Source organism: Neovison vison, chromosome 13, assembly GCF_020171115.1.
Source record: "Neovison vison isolate M4711 chromosome 13, ASM_NN_V1, whole genome shotgun sequence".
NCBI lineage: Eukaryota > Metazoa > Chordata > Mammalia > Carnivora > Mustelidae > Neogale > Neogale vison.
Genome location: NC_058103.1, coordinates 15689675 through 15710518, shown reverse-complemented (window position 1 = coordinate 15710518; position 20844 = coordinate 15689675). Strand labels below are relative to the sequence as shown.

The window sequence follows — 20844 nt, the reverse complement described above, 5'->3', positions numbered from 1 at the left end:
GCTAGGAGTTCGAGTTACTGAGTTACCGCAGAGTGACCGCGAGTCACCGAGGCTGGAGGACCGGAAGTGGCCTTTCGTGGCTCTTCAGACGCTGAACAGAGGTGAGCGGTGAGGGACGATGAGAGTGGCTAGTCTCGTTGCTATGGAAACAGCCAGTCTCGGGCCCCTCCCTACCCCCCAAGACCCGAGGCTGCGCTGCACAAGTTGCCAACCTGGGTCTGGTCCCCAAGCGAACACCCGCACTCCTGACAGACGCTCAGAGTGCGGGTCCAGGACCCGCTGCACCTTGGGCAGACGCGCCATCATAATGCTCTTATACTGCATGGACCTGGTTCGTTTGCACCTGTGTGTTCCTAATAGCTTCGACGAGGGCGGGGAGCGTACCTTTTTTGCCTTTGCAGTCCCAACGCCTCGCACACCTAATGTAAGACAGGAATCAGGGATGAGGAGACCGAATACTCCGCAGTAAGGAGATTTACAGGGGGAGCTCACATGGGAGCAAAGACGATGTCCTTCCATTTGGACAGACTGCAGAGGCTGGGAGCATAACATAATACCAAGAGCTACTGCTGACTTAAAGTTCACTAGGTCTTGAGCACTGTGTGTGAATTATCTCATCTATTGCAGTTTATGAGGTAGGTCTTATCCTCATTTTACAGGTTAGAAAACAGGCACAAAATTTAAGCAGTTGGTAAGGGGATGCGTTCGTATTTAAATCTCCACCTGTCTGAATCCAAAGTCTGTTTATAAGGAGAATCCCTGTTTCTTTAAGTTCTTAGACTCTTTGGACACATACATTTTTTTTTAAGATTTTAGTTATTTATTTGACAGACAGAGATCACAAGTGGGCAGAGAGGCAGGCAGAGAGAGAGAGGGGAAAGCAGTCTCCTCGCTGAGCAGAGAGCCCAATGTGGGGCTGGATCCCAGAACTCTGAGATCATGACCTGAGCTGAAGGCAGAGGCTTAACCCACTGAGCCACCCAGGCACCCCAGGACACACACATTTTTAAAACATTTGTTACAATTGACAAATTGACCTCCAAAAAGATACATCAATACCAAAATCAGAGATTTTGAGCTAGTGTAAGAAAACTACAGACTAGTATCCCTCACAAACACAGATGCAAAATCTGTAATAAATTAACAAATCAAATCAAGCAAAATATTAAAAAGATTAAGACATCATTACCAAATAGAGTTCAAACCTGGAATGCAAAGCTCTTTTAATATTTGAAAATTAATCAATTTAACAAGCGGTAGTAATAATATAAAAAGTGAAACCACATGATCATATCAATTGATGCAAGAAGCATTTGACAAAATTCAACAGCCATTGAATTAAAAAAAAAAAAAAGCAAAACTCTCAGAAAACTAGGAACAGAAAGGAACTTCTTTAACTTAGTAAACAGCATCTACAAGAGCCTGCACTTAACATAATACTTTATAGTGAAAGACTGCCTTCTAAGAACAGGAATAAGACAAGGATGTCTACTCTCACCACTCCCATTTAACATTATACTCAAAGTCCTAGCCAATGCAGTAAGATAAGAAAAAAAATTTTTAAAACATACAGACTAGAAAAAAAAGAAAACTCCCTATTCACAGAAGACATTGTCCACACAGAAAATTCTGAAGAATGAACAACAATGACAAAAAAACCTCCTAGAACTAATAAGTGAATATAGCAAGGATATAAGGCCAACATGCAAAAATCAATCTTATTTCTGTATACTAGCAATGAATAATTGGAAACCAAAATTGAAAACACCATACTTGCCAAAACTTGTAATAACATATTTGTCAATTTTGTTTGTATTAAGTTTAAATTGTCCTAAAAATCCTACCCATTGTCCTACCCATTTACATGCTTGCTAGCACTTACCGTGTTCTGGCCAATTTTGGATATTCTTTACTTTACTTTTCCAGGCATCAAGCCATTACAAAATAAGGTATGTACTATTTTATACATACAAAAGAATGCATGTTTGTGTGTGTGTGTGTGTGTGTATATATATATATATATATATATATATATATATATGTTATGAAACATAACAACAAAATGAACATACATGAACCATCCCAACTTAAAAACCAAGATTCTCAAATACATAGACATGAAAAGTAGAATGGTGGTTTTCAGGGGCTGGATGGAGGCATAAGTTATTTAATGGGTACAGAATTTTGGTTTTACAAGATAAAAACAGTTCTAGAGATGGATGGGGAATGATGGACGTATGTTAATGCCACTGAACTCCACACTTACGGGTTAAAATAGTAAATTTTATGTTCTTTGTATTTTATCACAATGTAAAAATACATATGATATATGCAAAAAACCTTGAAATACTTCCAAAACCATTTCATTGATGTGTGTGTTTGTCCAACCCATTTCCTTGTCTTCTTAATACCCAAGGATAACCACTGAATTTTGATTGATTTTGCTTTGTTTTATAAAAAAAATGTATTATATATTTATAATCCCTAAAAATAGTGTTTTGTTCTGCTTGGTTTTAAGGGTTTTTTTGCAAATGGCATTATAATGTAATTTCCTATAACTTGCTTTTTTCACTTGATATGACAGTCCTAAAATCCATCCGTGTTGCTACATCTACTTGTGGTCCTCTCACTAGCACTGCTGCATAATTTTCCATCATGTGACCATACCACAATTTATGTATTCATTTTCCTTCAACAGATATTTGGGTTGTTTCCAGTCTTTTGGGGGGTTAGGAGAATATAAACTGTAAATATTCTTATGTATATTTTGGCATACCTACAGGTGGAACAGCTAGGACATTTTCTATATGAATATTCAGCTTTACAAATAGTGCTTGTCTTCCAAAGTGGTGAAATTAATTAATGCTCTCTCCAGTAGGACTTAGAGTTCCAACTGATCTACCTCATTACCAATACTTGGTATTATCGGTTATTTTATTTGGGGAGAATCAGATAGATATAAAAGGTTGTATCATTATGATCTTAATTTGTTTTCCTGATTACTGATGAGGCTGTTAATTTTTTCATATGTTTATTGGCCATGTGTTTTTTTTCTTGTTTGTGAAATACCTGTGTGTGTGTCTTGCCTACTTTTTAAAAAATTATTTTTAAAATAGACTTATAGGAATTCCTTATATATTCTGAACACTAAACTTTTTCAGTTATTTGTTCTATAAATATCTTCTCTCAGTTCATGGCTTGTCATTTTACTCATTTTGAGATGTCTTTGACATCTTTGACATCTCAACCTTGTCATGTATAGTTAATGCTTTTCGTGTTTTATTTTAAAAACACTTCCCTAATAGAAATGCTTAAAGATTCACTCCTTTTTCTTCTAAATAATTTAAAAACTCAAATTTACAAGTAATTTTGTGTTATTTTCTGTGTAGAGTGAAAGGTGGGAATCCAGTTTTCTTTTCTTTTTCCATTGATTTTTTTTTAAGGGTTTTATTTATTTATTTGAGAGAGTGAGCCAGAGAGAGAGAGCACCAACTGGGAGAGGGAGGAGCAGACTCCCTGCTGAGCGGGAAGCCTGATGTGGGACTAAATTCCAGGATCCTGGGATCATGACCTGAGTTGAAGGCAGACACTTAACTGACTGAGCCACCCAGGCACCCTTCATTGATTTTTAATGCTACCACTGTAATACACCAAGTGTCTATAATGTGTGAGTCTGTTTGGGGACTACTTTGTTCCATTGCTAAATTTGCCTATCCCTTACCCAATATCACATTTTCTGTTTTACTATTGTCTTATTTTATAAAAAGCCTTGCTACCTGGTAAGAAAAATTCCCTTGCCATATTTGTTTCTTTAAGAAGGTCTTAACTAGATTTGGGCCTTTGCTCTTTTATATATATTTTAGAAATAATTTGTCTATTCCTCAAAAAAACCCAAAAAACAAAAACCTGAAGATTTTGCTTAGAATTACTCTAAATCTCTAAATTAACTTGAAGAGAATTAACATCTTAAGGATACTGAGTCTTCCTATCCATGGACTTGATATATATCTCCATTTGTTTAGGTCTTTTTTAAGTTTGTTTGATAAAATTTCATAGTTTTCTCTATGTAGGTTTGGCACATCTTGTGTAAGATTTATTCCTAGGCACTTTGTATATTTATTACAATTGTAGATGATTATCATTCTTTTTCATCCTTGCCAAATTGATAGAGAAAATACAGAAACTCCTTTTAATTTGCATTTCTTTGCTCATTAATCAAGGTGAACATTTCTTTTTCATGTTTATTTGCCTTTGCATTTCTTCTGTTATGAATTGCTGGTGTATGTGGTTTGCCCATTTTTTTCTAACATGATACATGACAGACATTCTGGTTGTCCACCTTATACCCATTTCTTTCTTCTTCCCTGTTAAAAGAACTGATTTTGTTTGGTGTCTACCCACAGGCAAAGTGGTTTTAGCTTATGAGTAAATCCTGATTTGTCAAAGCCAATCATGGCAATTCCATTCTTCTTTAAAAAAAATTTTTTTTAACAGGTTGGTGTTGCGTGACCCATTTTCTAGCCAGCAGGATATGGAGGGAGATCTATTTGGAAAAGTTTCTTTGTTCTTAAGTAACAGAGAAAAGTACTTTGTCTTTTCTATCTCTGATTGTCTGAGATATGATTCCTAGAATTACTGCAGCTATCTTGTGACCATGATGTCTCAAGACTGAGGATAAAGTTAACATGCCGAAGATGGCAGAACAGAAAAATAGAATCTAGGCTCTTGGTGATATCAACATTTAATGGATATTTTATGTATATAAACTCTTTTCATTCTTAGAGCAATCTTATGAAATAGATACTACTATTGTCATTGTTTTCAAAATAGGAACCTGAGGCATAAATAGGATAAGTGATTTGCTTAATGATACACAGTCAGCAAGTGGAAGAGTTGGGATATTAATCTAACAATGTAGCTTCAGTGTCTGCACTGTTGGTCTGTGTACTGTGGTGCCTTTTATTGAAGTTGTGTAAAATCAACAAATACAGAAGTTGCCCTACTTTTGGACTTCTTATTATATGAAGTGGTACATTTCTCTATTGATAAAATTTTGAATTTTGAATTTTCTGTCACTTTCTGGAGCCCAAAGCATCTTGATATTGGGTATTTAATCTTCTGGTTGATACATAAGATCTTTATATATATTAAAGAAACCAATCATTTGCAATTTGTGTTGCAGTATTAGTAGTTTTAGAAACTTTGCCCAATTCTCATATATTGTTGTGGGATTTTAAATTGAAACACCTTTCAGTAGGACAATTTTTTTTTAAAGATTTTATTTATTTATTTGACAGAGCACAAGTAGGCAGAGAGGCAGGCAGAGAGAGGGGGGAAGCAGACTCCTTGCTGAGCAGAGAGCCCGATTCCGGGCTTGATCCCAGGACCCTGGGAACATGACCTGAGCCGAAGGCAGAGGCTTTAACCCACTGAGCCACCCAGGTGCCCCTCAGTAGGACAATTTTTTTTAAATGTAGCAAAAGACTTTAAAATGGGGGCACCTGGGTGGCTCAGTTGGTTAAGCCACTGCCTTTGGCTCAGGTTGTAATCCCGGAGTTCTGGGATCGAGTCCCACATTGGGCTCCTTGCTTGGCGGGGAATCTGCTTCTCTCTCTCCCTCTGCCTGCCACTCTGCCTGCTTGTGCTCTCTCTCATTCTGTCAAATAAATAAATAAAATCTTTTTTAAAAAGGACTTATAAAATGTTCATTCATACTCTTTAAACCAGTATGTGTAAGTCTAGAAATTTATCCTAAGGAAATAATCAGAAATAGGCACAGAGATTTATTCACAATCACATTTTTCACTTTATTATTTAGAACATAAAAATCAGAAATGTTCCTAAGTATTCAAAATTAGGAAATTGGTTTGGAAATCATGTACTGCCATCCATGTTTTAGAAGAATATTTAAGAACATAGGAAATAATGATAAGAATTTTTGACAACAGGGCGCCTGGGTGGCTCAGAGGGTTAAGCCGCTGCCTTTGGCTCAGGTCATGATCTCGGGGTCCTGGGATCGAGTCCCGCATCGGGCTCTCTGCTCAGCAGGGAGCCTGCTTCCTCCTCCTTCTCTCTCTACCTGCCTCTCTGCCTACTTGTGATCTCTCTCTGTCAAATAAATGAATAAAATCTTTAAAAAAAAAAAAAAGAATTTTTGACAACATATTGTTAAGTTTAAAAAGTAGGTTGCATGCAGTCACTCTGGAAATTAGTTTGGCAGTTCCTTTCAAAACTGAAAATGGATTTATAATACAATCCAGCAATTGCACTCCTGGCCATTCATCCCAGAGAAATGAGTATTTGTGTCCAAACATCCGCGTTATTCGTAATAGCCCAAAACTGGAAACTTCCCAAATATCCTTCCATTGGTTGACGTTTAAACAAACTGTGGCACATCCCATAGCCTGGGATATGGCTCAGCAATAAAAAGGAACTAACTGCAACAACTTCAGTGAACCTCAAGGAACTTACCCTGCATGAGAAAAGCCAATCTCAAACGTATATTTTCTGCATAATTCCATTTATGTATCATTCATGGAGTAACATATAGAGAGAAATAAAGAATGGATTAGTAGGGGTGCCTGGGTGGCTCAGTGGGTTAAGCCTCTGCCTTTGGCTCAGGTCATGATCCCAGGGTCCTGGGCTGTCTGCTCAGCGGGGAACCTGCTTCCCCCTCTCTTTCTCTTCCTGCCTCTCTGCCTACTTGTGATCTCTGTCTGTCGAATAAATAAATAAAATCTTAAAAAAAAAAAAAAACAGAATGGATTAGTATTGCCAGGGGTTAGGATTGGGTGGGGGGCACAAGATGGCAGTAGCTATGAAAGAATAACACAAAGGTTAGTACAGTTGAGTCTGTGGATGTTGTAGGGATGATTACGCAAGGCTTCACGTGATAAAATTTCGTAGAGCTACACACACGAGTGCATGTGTAAGTCGTGAGATCTAAACCTACGGACCATTATCAATGTCAGTGTTTTGGTTTTGATACAGTACCATGGTTGTAAACGTTGTAGAGGACGGAAGAGTACGTGGGACTTTGGTATACATTCCTTTCAACCTCCTGTGACTCTGCAATTATTTTGAAATAAATAGACGAAAACTTCATAAACCAGGTTTTATAAAATAAAAGCATCTATTTAAGAGAAAATTATAGGGACGCTTGGCTGGCTCAGTTGGTAGAGCGTGCGACTCATGATCTCGGGGTTGTAAGCTTGAGCCCTATGTTGGGTGTAGGGATTGGTTAAAAATAAAATCTTTAAAAGAAAAAAAAAAGCGTGCCTGGGTGGCTCAGTGGGTTAAGCCTCTGCCTTCAGCTCAGGTCATGATCTCAGGGTTGGGCTCTCTGCTTGGCAGGGAGCCTGCTTCCCCCTCTCTCTCTCTGCCTGCCTCGCTGCCTACTTGTGATCTCTGTCTGTCAAATAAATAAATAAAATCTTTAAAAAAAAAAAAGAAAAAACAAATTAATGGAATGCGTTACATTACGTTAATTGTTAAACAATTCTGCTAAAATAGATAATAAAAGAGACTGTTTAAAGTGCAATTTTTCAAAAAAGCAAGATGCAAAAATAGTATATTTGCTATGATTTCAATTTCATTTAAAAATATACGTTATTTTTATGCTTTGTACGTAAATACATATTCACACACATACCACCGCCCCACACCCATATAGTGTGTGTGTGGGGGGGGGGATATCTTTGTGTATAAATGACATACCAAGATGTTAGCAGTGACTCTCTCTGGATAGTATGATTACCAGTTTATCAGAGACCCATAATTGCCTCATAAGCCATTCTTCTATAGTAGTAGAGTTTTGGCTTGTCAAATAGGCACCCAAAATAAAGACTGCATTTCTTAGTCTCCCAAGCAGTTAGGTGTGGCCACATGACTGTGTTCTTACCATTGGGATAGTGCACAAGTGTTGTGTTGCCATTTCTGAGAAACTTCCCGGGAAGATAACTGGCATGTTCCTTTGGCCTCTTCATCCCTTTCTCTTTCTGGCTGCCTTTCTGCTCTGGATTCAGGCCGCGCTGCAGGGATGGCAGAGTAGTGGGCTAGAAGGAGCCTGGGCACCCTAAGGCCTCTGGAGGCAAAACTATCGTACCAGCCTGGACTTTTCAACTTCATGTAGCTGCAAGCAAAATAAACTTCTGTCTTCTTTGAGCCACTGTTATCTTGAGATTTCCATTATTTGCAGTCACACCCAATCCTAACAAACACAAGAGCGATTTTTATGTTCATTTGCGTTCTATATTTCCCAAAATTTCAGCAATAGACACATCACACTTAGACCCAGAAAAAAGTTATTTGTAAGAAAAATAAATCTTTCCATCAGGCCTGTTCTCTTAACCAGGAGTACAATTATGTTGACCAGCTCGTTCAGATTTTCCCAGTGTCCCAATTTCAGACATTCTGGCTAATTGCCTGCAAATTTGTCACAGTTTCTGAACTTAATTTGGAGATAGGGTGATTACGATGATAATTTTCAACTGTCAGGAGGGAGGCTGACCAAAATATTTGTGTCTTTCTCCTTCTGTTCCAAAGAATCTCCTTTATGCCATCAGATCACTTCCTTTTCCTGAAAGGCTTTGACTCAACACTGCGGCATGTGAATGCACTACTGTTTTTATCCTTCTCTGATTGTTTTGGTGGATAAGTCATGTCTCTACGCAACCTGAGAACAAGTGCTATTGTCATGGACACCTGTTGTTTTTGTCTGCTCTGCACCCCCTTTCCTCTGGGAACTGTCCCTCCTCATGTCATTCAGGTGGAACTGTCAATCTCAGGGCCTCCTAGCCACAGGCATGGCACACCCCCCCGGGTCTGGACAGTCACCCCAATTCCATACTGTTTGTATTAAGTCATTCAGTCCTTCCCTGTGATTTGCTATACGGACCCAGAAGAAAGCAGGTTTCTTGCCTTTAGATCATCTGGTGTAAGGAGGTTGGCTTGGGACTATTGGTGGCTGGCTTTCCTGTTTCATGGAAGAAGCATATCTGTAGAAGAAAGTCAGGCAACTGCTCCAGAAGAAGTAGAAGTGAACAGAGACAAGTCCTGGAGTGAGAGAGAAAGGGCAAATGAGCTGAAGACTTGAACTTATGTAGGCTTGTAGAACTAGCCAGGCTTGAAGGTAGAGCCATCCTTGGACTTACCAACAAATCGCCATTTGGCTTAACTTTTTCAGTTGCTAGGGGCTTAACTAAGTTTCTCTTTTGTCCTCCAGGGAGCCCAACCCTCTTCTCAGCCATTATTTGATGGATTCTGCCAGACTAGAAGCTGATCTTGGTCTAAATGTAGATTTATATTTTAGTGATATCTGGCTCTGTTCTTGAGATTCCCTGCCACGTGACCTGGTCAGTTGCTAGGAATTTGGAGGAAAATTCTGACAGACACAAGTAATGGTACCAAGGCATGTGATTAGGAAAAAGAAAAACAAAGCCCTATTGTTATTAGGACTGCCTGTTAACAGTTGGTCTTCATAGATCCACGTGTACAGTATATAACAAATATTTGTTGAGCATCTTTTCATACCAAGCACCATATTGCATATTGGAAAAGAACCCTGTACCAAGGGAAACTCAATAATAAAACAGCATCATCCTTTAAACGTAGAGGATTTTGCCTTTTACTTAAAGACTTTCATATTCCTTATCTCTTTTGTTCTCTAAAGAGCTCTAAGAAGTGAGCTGGTTCTGATCAAGAGATCAGTTATACCACAATTGATAGGTTCGTCATAAGTGAGAATAATACCGAGTACAAAGGTAGACAAAACAATCTGTGATTCTGAAAAAAAAGAAAAGAAAAATGTGGAGACTAAGGCCCACGAGCCAGTTATCCTCTCATACTGTGTTACGCTGTTTAAAAGTCTGGGCTTGGAAGTCAGATGAACCTCATTTCAGATCATAGGTCTGCCCTTCCCAAGCTGGGTGATCTTGTCTGTCAGTGGGAAGGATAGTAACAGGGACATTTGATAAATGGTAGTGACCTCAGAGATTTAGAAATACTGTACTACTACTGATCTTTAAGATTTTATTTGTTTATTTACTTATTAGAGGGCGTGTGCACAAGTAGGGGGAACAGGAGACAGAAGGAGAAAGCAGGCTCCCCGCTGAGCCGGGAGCCCGATGCAGAGGTTGATCCCAGGACCCTGGCATCATGACCTGAGCTAAAGGCAGACGCTTAACCGACTGAGCCACCCAGATGTCCCTGTTACTAGTGATCTTTAAAGTAGTAGGTCTCGATACCCATTACCTAATCTGGGGAATTTTTTAAAAGTCTCCATAAAAGTTTATTCTAATGTACTTAATAAAGGTCTGGCTGTATTTTTTAAAAATTTTATTTAAATTCAACATAGTTAGCATATAGTGTATTATTAGTTTCAGGGGTAGAATTTAGTGATTCATGAGTTGCATGTAACACCCAGTGCTCGTTACATCAAGTGCCCTCCTTAACACCCATCACCCAATTCCCCTTCCCCCCGCCCACCTCCCCTCCAGCAACCCTCAATTTGTTTCCTAGAGTTAGGAGTCCCTTATGGTTTGTCTTATTTTTCCTTTCCTTCCCCTATGTTTATCTGTTTTGTTTCTTAAATTCCACATGTGAGTGAAATCATAAGGTATTTGTCTCTCCTTGACCGTCTTATTTCACTTAGCATAATACCCTCTAGTTCCATCCATGTTGTTGCAAATGGCAAGATTTTATTCTTTTTTTTTATTTCATTCTTTTTTTTTTTTAAAGATTTTTTTTTTTTTAAAGATTTTATTTATTTACTTGACAGAGAGAAATCACAAGTAGATGGAGAGGCAGGCAGAGAGAGAGAGAGGGAAGCAGGCTCCCTGCTGAGCAGAGAGCCCGATGCGGGACTCGATCCCAGGACCCTGAGATCATGACCTGAGCCGAAGGCAGTGGCTTAACCCACTGAGCCACCCAGGCGCCCTTTATTTCATTCTTTTTGATGGCTAATATTCGTGTGTGTGTGTGTGTGTGTGTGTGTGTGTGTGTTCGTTCCACGTCGTCTTTATGCTAAATTCATCTGTCGATGGACATCTGGTCTCTCTCTCTCCATAGTTTGGTTATTGTGGACATTGTTGCTATAAACTTTGGGGTGCAGGTGCCCCTTTGAATCAGCATTTTTGTATCCTTTGGATAAATACCTAGTAGTGCAATTGCTGGGTCACAGAGTCATTCTATTTTTAGCTTTTTGAGGAACCTCCGTACTGTTTTTCCAGAGTGGCTGCACCACTCTGGGGAGTTTGCATTCCCACCAACGGTGTAAGAGGGTTCCCCTTGCTCTGCATCTTCACCAACATCTGTTGCTTCCTGAGTTGTTCGTTTTAGCCATTCTCACCAGTGTGAGATGGTATCTCATTGTGGTTTTGATTTGTATTTCGGTCTGGTTGTATTTTAAAGACCAGATAATCCAGATAAAAATTACACCAGCTCTTATTTCTAGAACTCCTCTCTTCCAAGAATGAATGAGTTATTGCAACTACCTGAGAGCATTTGAGAACAGCAACAGACCTTGCACATGGCTGCATCCCAGTCAGGAAGCCTGGGCCCTCCACCGGAATAGCTTCCTGCCCCCCTTGGTACACAGTGATGATACTCACTGACTAACCTGTGGACAGAGGCTGCTGGTGGCTTCTAGAGGCCAGAGGCTTACCCTCTCCCATCTGGCTCCCCTCCTTCCCTGAAATGACTTCTAGCCCTGGTTTGATGTCTGTGACCCGCAACATCTTTAAAAACAGTCATTATGTAGCCTCGGAGGGTAGTTTGATTAACTGGTTCCTAACCAAAGTGGAAACAGAAGAGGTGGGGACACTTCACAAGTGTGCCGAATGCCATGGGTCGGAAGAACTAAGTTGACCGTTGAGATCAGAAAGTTCTTTCCCGTCTCAGCTAATTTCATGCCTTGGGGCTTGTGTGTTAAGAATTACAGTGTCTTCCCCTTATTAAGCTCTCACATGCGCCACAGACTGCATAGACTACCTCTGAACCTTCCGAGACTCAACAGTGGAAGAAGCCAAGGCTTAGAGGGGTGCAGGGACGTGCCCAGTCATACCGCTAGTGGGGCAGAGCCTAGGTTCTAGCCCAGGTTTGTCTGTCTCCAGAGACCTCCCAGTGCCTCCTAATGCCACGCCATCCACACCCTTCCCGTTAGAGTGGCAGGAGTGGCCTTTGGGGGTCAAACAGGGGCCAGACTTCCAACAGTCTCCGAGGCCTTCGGGCTCTTGGGGCTGTAAGCTCTGTGACCCTGCTCTGCCACATGAGTAAGGAGCCAGTGGATGGGACTGGAGTGGGTGCTGAGAAAGCTGAGGAGCAGTCCTCTGAGAGCTGTACCCCAGCCTCCTGCAAGGCCCAGCGCACACCTACAGGTGCTGGGGGCTGGACAAGGAAGAACCCTGCTGGGTTCTGAATCTGCCTGCTGGCCCTTGTGCCCTGAAGGGAAGACCGCATGGAAAACTCCCAGGGTTTACAGGCCCTAGCCTGGAGTGGATGGCTCCGTAGAGCCCAGTGGCCAGTTGCACCCCGTGGGAAAGCCTTGGCCCGGGCCTGCCTGGGAGCCACGGTGGTGCCGCCTCCTGCCCACGGCTTGGCTCAGCTTGGTTCAGCGGGTTCCCAAGTGGCTTGACTTCCTCCCCTATACTTCCCCCCCACCCTGCAGTCTCCAGGGAGCCCGGGAGGCCACTGTCAAAGTTGGCTTTCGGTACCCCAGTCCCCAGGCCTTCCCAAGCTTCTTCCCCACACACCTGGGAGCCAGGTTTCCCCAGGGAGCAGGAAGGGACCCTCCAACCTCCTGAGAGTCCCCCTGCCCCTAGGTCTGTTTAGGACTGACAGGCCCCATTCCCACTCCTTCCGCTGCACACTGAGGCTCCACTCTGGGCTGCAATAACAGGGCTTGGGGTATGGGCTGTTGTTTTTGCAGCTGGGCTGGGGCGGAGCGGCAGTGGGAAGGCGGCATGGGTACTGACTGTCTGAGAAAGCCCCGAGCCCGCATTCCCACTAGAGCCGGGACAGCCCCTTCAGGCTAGGGACTGCTGTGTCTGCAGGGAGGCCCCTAGGCATGGCGGGAGCATGGGGATGGGCGGGGGTGGGGGGATGGGAGGGCGGCAGAGAGAGAGGCCAGCCAGGAGGAGAATGAGAGCTTGGGGAGACCCCAAGGCTTCTCTGAGCCAGCCCTCCCCAGCAGGCTGGGCTTCTCCCCTCGTTTCCAGCTGCAGCTGGACTGAACCTCTCCCCCACCCCACCCCCGCACATCTGGGAGATGCTGAAGCAAGCTTCCTTAAAACAAACAACAAACAAAACAAAATATCTCATTTACTGGGGCAAACGTTGGAAACTAAAAAGAATAAAGGTCATGCATAATCCCTTCACTTGAAAATACCCATTATAAGAACATTTGATGTATTTCCCTATGACCTCTTCTTTTATTGTGATAAAAGGTACATAACATAAAATTTACCATGTTAATCATTTTTAAGTGTACTGTTCACTAGCGTCAAGACATTCACATTCTTGGGCAACCATCGCCATCTCCAGAACGTTTTATCTTCCCAAACCGAAACGTTGTGCCCGTTAAAAAATAACTGTCCATTCTTCCAGGCACCAGCCAGCAAGCACCCTTCTACCTCCTGTCTCTATGACTTTGACTTTTCTAGGCACCTCAGGTAAGTGGAACCATACAATCGTTGTACTTTTCTGATATATTTCACTTAGCATAATGTCTTCAGGATTTGCCCGTGTGGTGGCACGTGTCAGAATCAGAATCCATTCCTTTTCAACGGAGACTAATACGCCATTTTTTGTGTGTATAGATACATGTGTATGTGTGTGTGAATATATAGATCACATTTTGTTTATGTACACATAACATTTTTTCACATAATTAAGATTATACTTTGTCAGCAGTTAGATATCCTTTTTTTATTCAGATGTTACTACGTCATTAAAAATTTTCCCTGAACATAATCTGTAGTGCTTACTCTTTAATTCCTTATGTGCGTGGTTATAGCGTAATAGACAACCTGTCTTCTGCCATTGGTTGCTGAAGTTTGTTTTATTGTTTGCTTGTTCTTATAAACAAAACCGAGAACATCTCTGCAGACATTTTTATGGGCCCTCCTTGCAGCCCTGCCTGCCTTCTGGCATTTCAGATTAGTTCTCAAGGGCGAGTACCGGAAATGGAATTGCTCATCAAGGTAATAAGCATTCCTCAGTCTTCTTGATAGCTATCACCCCACACTTGCCAGGAAAGTTATGCGTATTGCTTTTCCCACAAACAATGCGGGAAATCCAGAGCCTTTTCCTTCCTTCACCACACATCTGGCAGTTTTCTGAGCACCCATGTCCCTGGCACTGAGGAGCCAGATGCCTGTGTGCTGCCTTCTCTTTTCCTGGAAAAAGGTGAAGACTTCCACAGATAGGGCTTTAGGGTACCCAGCCAGCTTCCGGTGCCTTCTGAGACTGCCCTGGCAGGTTGGCCTGTCCAGTTGAGGTGGCAAGTTCTTGATGTCCATGGAGCAGAGTGGCCCAGAAGAGAGCCATTCTGGGCCTTCAGCCTCCTCAGGGAGATGGCAGTGCAGAACCAGCCTGGGAGCAAGGCAGCAGCTGGCAGGGGAAGGGGTGCAGAGTCTCTCTTCTAGGTGTGGCCTAGGCTTGGCCCAGGGCAACTCTGGGACTCTAGTGACTGCTTGGCCAACTCCATACAGATAGACAGTTTATAAATGGGAGCCGTTTATGGAGGGCTTACTGTATGTTAGGCCCGAAGGCTCTAGTGAGGCTAGGTTCCTCTCACAAAGCCTATGCTGTAGGTTCCTCTGCTGTCACCATTTTACTGACAAGGCAGCTGAGGTTCCCCAGCCATTTGGTGCCTTGGTCAAGGCACACATCTGTGTGTAGTAGAGCTGGGATTTGTACTCAGGCCTCTCTAACTCAAGGCTATTTGGTTTTCTGCTTCTCCTCCTAGGGGCTCTGCTGGCACCCCAAGGCTGGGGAGGAGAGAGGAAAGCGCTGTAGATCAGTGATGGATGGTCTGTGGGGCGGGGTTTGGCTCTGCTCTCTCTGCTGGGCCTTGCCAAATTCTAGGCCAGAGACCCCTGGCCACTGGGAATGAGGAGTGCTTCATGCCCCAAGGGGACCTGGCTGGGGCAGGAAGGGGGCGACCAGGGAGGGGGTGGCCAGGGACTGCACTACACACAAAGAGCCTGATTGTGTTACAGAATTTGCTCTTTGGGAAAATAAGGATCACGAAGTCGTCTTGTTTTGGACAATCTGGTGTCCTAGAGACCCAAGCCAAAGAAAACATGGACTGAGGAACAGGAGCCAGCAATGCTGAAGCCTGCAGGTGAAGCCCACGCTTCTGGGGTTGAGCACGGGACCTCCCATGGGTTCCCAAGCTGGACCCAGGGTGCTGATGTCCAGAGCAACCTCCTTGCTCAAGGCTCTCAGGGGTCCAGGCAAAGGACAGGCCTTGGGCTCGGGAAATTTTTCCATAGACAGATGGGAAGAGGAGATCAGGGGAGATCAGCACCCCCTATGGAACCTCAGCCGTGGAGGCCTGCACGCAGAGTGGGTTCGCCATGTCCAGGAAGCACTGGGAGGCTCAGAGATCTACAAATCCTATGGGCTCCATGCCCAAGCTGGAGGAACATGCATCGAGATGAGCCAGGTTGGGGACCGGCCAGGCCTCTGGTGTCAGAGCACCCTACAAGGCAAGGGAAGGCAGCTCAGTGGGAACCCAGGCTGGGAGGGGTGATCTTTTTTTTCCGGAACAGGATTCCCTGTGGAGCACAGAAGTCTGTGGGCCGCAGAGTCTGGGACGTGCCTGTTGGACTGGGCTGGGGTCAAGAGGGCGGCCCACTGGCCTGGCCTCATCGGCCAAAGCCAACACAGGAAATGCCAAGCAGACCTCAACGTCCAGGCACCTAATTTGCTCTGGCGGGCAAGGAGCACCGCCTCCCCTGCTCAGCCCGTGAGCAGCACTGGCAGCAGGGAGGGAACAGTGGCCTCCGTGCTCAGGGGATGCTCAATCCCCGGGCAGTCCTTGCAGACCCTCAGCGGCCACATGGCTGGAGGAGCCGGGCAAACACTCAGGAGACCAGCAGGCAGCGCGAGGAGCCAGGCGTTACCCTGGACGGCAGCCACCGGGTTGTTGCTGGGATCCAGTTTCCCGCTCACGCTCCTCCGAGAGGAGAGCTGCAAGGGGTCAGCCCGTCCGCCAAGCCCCAGGAAGGAGCCTGGTGGGCAGACAGTTGTTAACGCCGCTGCCGCCGGCCACGGGGTGATTAGGCTGCTGTGACCGGCCTCGCAGCCGCAGCCGGGCGGGGTCGGGCCTGCCAGCCCGGCCACCAGGGCGGTGGAGGATCTGGGGAGGGAACAGCGTGTGCCGCAGCCGCTCGTGCTGATCCAATTAGTTGGTGAATTGACACTCCTCCTTAATGATTTCCTTTCTGCAGCCAGCCAGGGCCAGAAGTGGGGGTGGGGGGGTCGGGGGCAGAAAGGAGACTTTGGCCTTCCCCGGCCTTCTTCTAAGCCAGGCAGCAGCTGGAGGGGAGGCAGAGGGGCTTCGTCCTGGATGCTACCTGAGCTCCTCTGAGAACCAGTCTGCAGCCCCTCCGACTGGCCGGCCCCCCCTGTGTGAAGGGAAGGGCTCCTCTCTTGCTAGTTAGGGACCCTCTTTCCCATTTGCCTGGTGGTGCCTGGTACACTGGAGCCTTGCAGGAGCCGTCTGTTCTCCTAGGCTCAGCTAGGGGCTGGCATGGAGTGGGTTTGCTGAGGATATTGGCAACATGAGCGGATCAGCCGGTGGACGCATTTCCCCCAATTGGCCTGACTGCCTCGTGGGAGAATCTCTGTGATCCCCTCCAAGGGTGGTCCTTGTGGGAACATCTTTCCAGACAGTCTTGGGAGTGGAGAGTTCTCCCAAGGCCCTCTGGTCCATTCCCCTGCCTCTAAGGACAGCATTTTCCCTAAACCATCTCTGACGGGCAGCTGTGCCACACTTTGGCCAAGGTCCCCCTTTCGGCACGAGTGTGTGTGCACTCACGTGAGGGTGTGTGCGTGTGCCTGGGTGTGAGCATCTGGGTCTGCCCAGAAGGAACGCTGGATGTTTTCTTCCTTGCCCATCCTCTGTGTTCTCTCAGCTTCCCAGATTCCCTCCTTTGGAGGTCCCAGGCAGGGAGAAGGAAGGCTAGGGGTCTGGTGGGGAGGCTTTCTGGGTCGCGACCTTTTCAGAGCTGGTCTTGTTTATATTTCAGGCTGAGGCACAGGCTGGGCTGGCCTCCCACCTGCCTGTCCCCTCAGTCACCTTCCGAGGGGGTGCCCTCAGCCCTCTGAGAGTAGGAAGTGGTCCTGGCTGCTCAGGGTCTGGGCTGGGGTAAGGGGTGCCTCCCTCCCCACACTGGTAGACACACTAGAGGCCAGGTAGCTGGTGGCCACAGGGAAATATAGGATGGTAGTCCTGGAGAGGGAACAGGCCCGCCTCGTGAGCATAAGCGGGGTGGGGGGGGAGGCGGTGGCCAGCACCCACCAACGGTGTTAGGCAGGAAATGCCCCTGGAGGCCAGGGTAGGAATGTATGTGTCCCAGGTACATTAGGGGCGGAAATGCAATCCTTCCTTCCCTCTTGACAGGTTGGGTTTGAAAATCCTTCCATCACCAGCTAACCAGCCCTGCCCAGCCCCAGCCTCTAGGGCTCCAGAGTCACAGAGGATACTGAGGGACCCTGGGGGACACTGAAGGAAGAGTGCCACTGCACCCAAGCAGATCTAGCGCCCACTCCTAGCCCACTGCTTCCTTCTCAATTCCAGTCCCTCTCTCCCATCCCAACCCTCCCTCAGGGGGTTTCCAGCCTTTCTACTCTTATCATATCCACCCTCTGCAGGGAAGAAGCTGAGATTGCTGGCAGAGTGAGAACAAGGCCAGGCTGTGCTGTCTGGGACAGCCACTAAACCTTTCTGAACCTCAGTTTTCCTCATCTTCAAAATGGGAGTGAGGAATATCCACACTCGACTTACTGCCTTGGCAGGATATTAATGATGCATTGTTGAGTCAAAACAGCAGGATATAATACAGAACGTGCTGAAGATGGGCTTGAAGGAGATCAAATAAGCTGTAGACAGAAGGTACCCCAGATTTTGGGAGTAGGGAGGAAAGGACCGAGTAGCGGTGTGGCGGAGAATTTTCACTTGTACTTAATACGCTTCGATATTGCTTGAATCTTATTTCAGCAAGTGTGTGCTTCTTTTGCAATGAAAAAAAGAAAAAAGCATGCAAGGGCTCTATCTTAAAGGGTTGAATCCAGTTTTAAATGTTAATGTAGATTTGGGGCGCCTGGTGGCTCAGTGGGTTAAAGCCTCTGCCTTCAGTTCAGGTTATGGTCCCAGAGTCCTGGGATCGAGCCCCACATCGGGCTGGGCTCTCTGCTCGACAGGAAGCCTGCTTCCTCCTCTCTCTCTCTGCCTGCTTCTCTGCCTACTTGTGATCTCTGTCAAATAAATAAATAAAAATCTTTTTAAAAAATGTTAATGTAGATTTGTGGAGTGGGGGAATGAATGAATAAAGACCTAGTACATACCTAGCTCAGGACATGCTTCTCTTTTCCTCTCTGAGCCTCGACTCAGGTCCTCCCTCCCCGCTTATCCATTCTCTTACCCTGAAGGAGTTAATAGAACCGCACTTCCAAGGCAGTGTAAAGGGAGTCCAAAGCCCCGGTGAGGCCGTAGTGGGGTGTGTGGAGTGGCACGGAGACGGCATCGCCCTGCCTCTCCTCCGTCCCCAGCCCTGCAGGCCACTAGAGCCAGCCCACTCTGCTCAGCTCAAGACCTGCTTCCAATTACCCATGAAATCGGAGCTGGAAGAGACCTATTAAAGCCCCATTTAGTTTGATCCCTCTAGGGGCCAGGGATCTTTTCCGGCGACATCCCCCTCCTTGTCTGACTGGGACTGTAAGCCCTTTGGATGTTATCTCCTCCTGGGTCAGTATGTTGACAACTCCAGCTGCGACCCAGGCCACCCCGGAGCCAGAGCTGATCTAGGCCTGTTGTGGTTCAGGGGGCCCCAAACTCAGCTCCCTTCTTACCTAAGGGCTCCCTGAGACAGCCCAACAGGGCCAGAGCCCGGTCAGCCTGCACCCCTCCTTCCAGGCTGTCACTGTCCCCACTGCAGGTGGCCCTGTGGTTCCTAAGCCTACCTGGTCATCCCATAGGAAGCTCTTACTAGTAGGGGCCATCTTGCACATATTCCTGGTTGTGCCTGGTACAAGGTCCCATGTTTCATAACAGCGGTTACATAAGAAATAATAAATAATGGTGATTAATGACCTCCTCCCCTCGTCCCTGGGCTCGCCTGGGTCAGACCTCCCAGGGAAGGCATAGGCGCTCCAGGAGGAGGAGGGGAGCCCAGGGTGTGGGGGGGCATTCGCCCTCCCCATCCTCCCTGAGCACCTCTGCATATCCTTTCCCATGGCCACTCCTTGGGGAGCCAGAGGAAGCCACCAGGAAAGGCAAGGTAGGGAATCCAAAGTCCTTCAAATAGGAGGGCCTCCAGCACCAAGGGCTCCGCTGCTGACCCCATGCCAGGGTACATTCTCACATCCGGTTGGCCTTAGCTCCCTGAGGACCACCCAGGTGAGGGATCTTGCCCACCAGGCCTGCTGTCTTCCTGCCTCCACCCCAGCGCCCCTCCCAGTTTGAGCCTCTGAGCGCCTCTCCTCTGGGTGGGAGGCCCAGGGCTGTGCTCCAGGGACCAGGCAGGATTGGGCTGGGCCTTTGGGGGTGGTCTGCTGGGAGAATTCTGGAGCAGCGGGGAGGGAGTGAGGAAGCCACTTTGAGGCCAAGGCTGGGGCAGCCACTTGGAGGTGAGAGGAGAGAAGCAGGAAATGAGGGATAAGAAGGTTCCGGAGGAGGGAAGGATCTCGGGAGCCGCGCACGGAAGTGCGTCTGACTAGTTCTCTCCCCACACACCCCTCTAGGCCCCTTCAGAGCTGCAGAGGACAGAGCCAGGACAGTGGGAGGGGGCGCTTCTAAGGGTCACCCCGGCCAGTCTCCTATCTCTGACCCCCTCCACCATTCCTGTGGGTGACCACGGATCCTGTTGTTGGGATCTTTGAAGGCACAGATTTTGTTGCCTTTGTCAAGGAGAACGCTCCTTCCCTAGGTCTAGCCTAAGCTCCGTTGCTGCACTTTAAACCGATAAACCCTTCTTCCACGTAGAGCGAGTTCACATAATGGACTCTCCCTCAGCATTAACTGGGTGCTTTGTTTTTTCAAAGTTTGGTCCCCAGAGGAAGGAGGACCAGAGACCCGGCATTCTCTGGGTACTGTGGCCCTGTCACTGTCCCCACTGTCATGGCCCAGCATAGGCAGCACCTCAGAGGCCTAGCGTAAAGTCTTGTCGCCTGAGGACTGGGGTAGAGCCATTCTCTCTTGCTGGACCCCTCCTGAGCCCTCCTAGTCTTGGTTACCCGCTCAGTGGGGGACAAGGGTCAGGTCCCCAGAGGGCCAGATCCCTGACACTCACAGCTGCTCAGCAGGAGAGCCCAGCAGCCTCACAGGAGTGCTCCTTTTATCTCTGCAAAAGCTAGAGTGCAGTGTACAGCCCGTCCTCATGCCCCTGGAGGTTGGGAGGTTTGTGGGAAGCGGAGAGACTGGCCTTGGCCTTCCCGGGACCCCTGGGCTGGGCAGAAGAAGGTGTCCCGGGTCATATACATCCACATGCACATACGGATTTGCTGGCACATGCTAGCACACACCTTCAGCACACACAAGTACCCTGTAGGTTTCCATGTGCACACATGCTTTGGCACATGGGCTCATGTGCACACCCATGTTCGCACAGGCATGACACA

The 20844-nt window shown here is 46.4% G+C and overlaps 1 long non-coding RNA gene across 1 annotated transcript; it reads left to right on the top strand.

Annotated features, from left to right (window-relative positions):
• The first annotated feature begins 13 nt into the window (after window positions 1-13).
• On the top strand, window positions 14-13803 carry LOC122893136. Its single transcript, XR_006381583.1, has 3 exons — window positions 14-101; window positions 1927-1949; window positions 13603-13803. It is a non-coding gene; the product is annotated as an uncharacterized LOC122893136 (long non-coding RNA).
• The last annotated feature ends 7041 nt before the right edge of the window (window positions 13804-20844 follow it).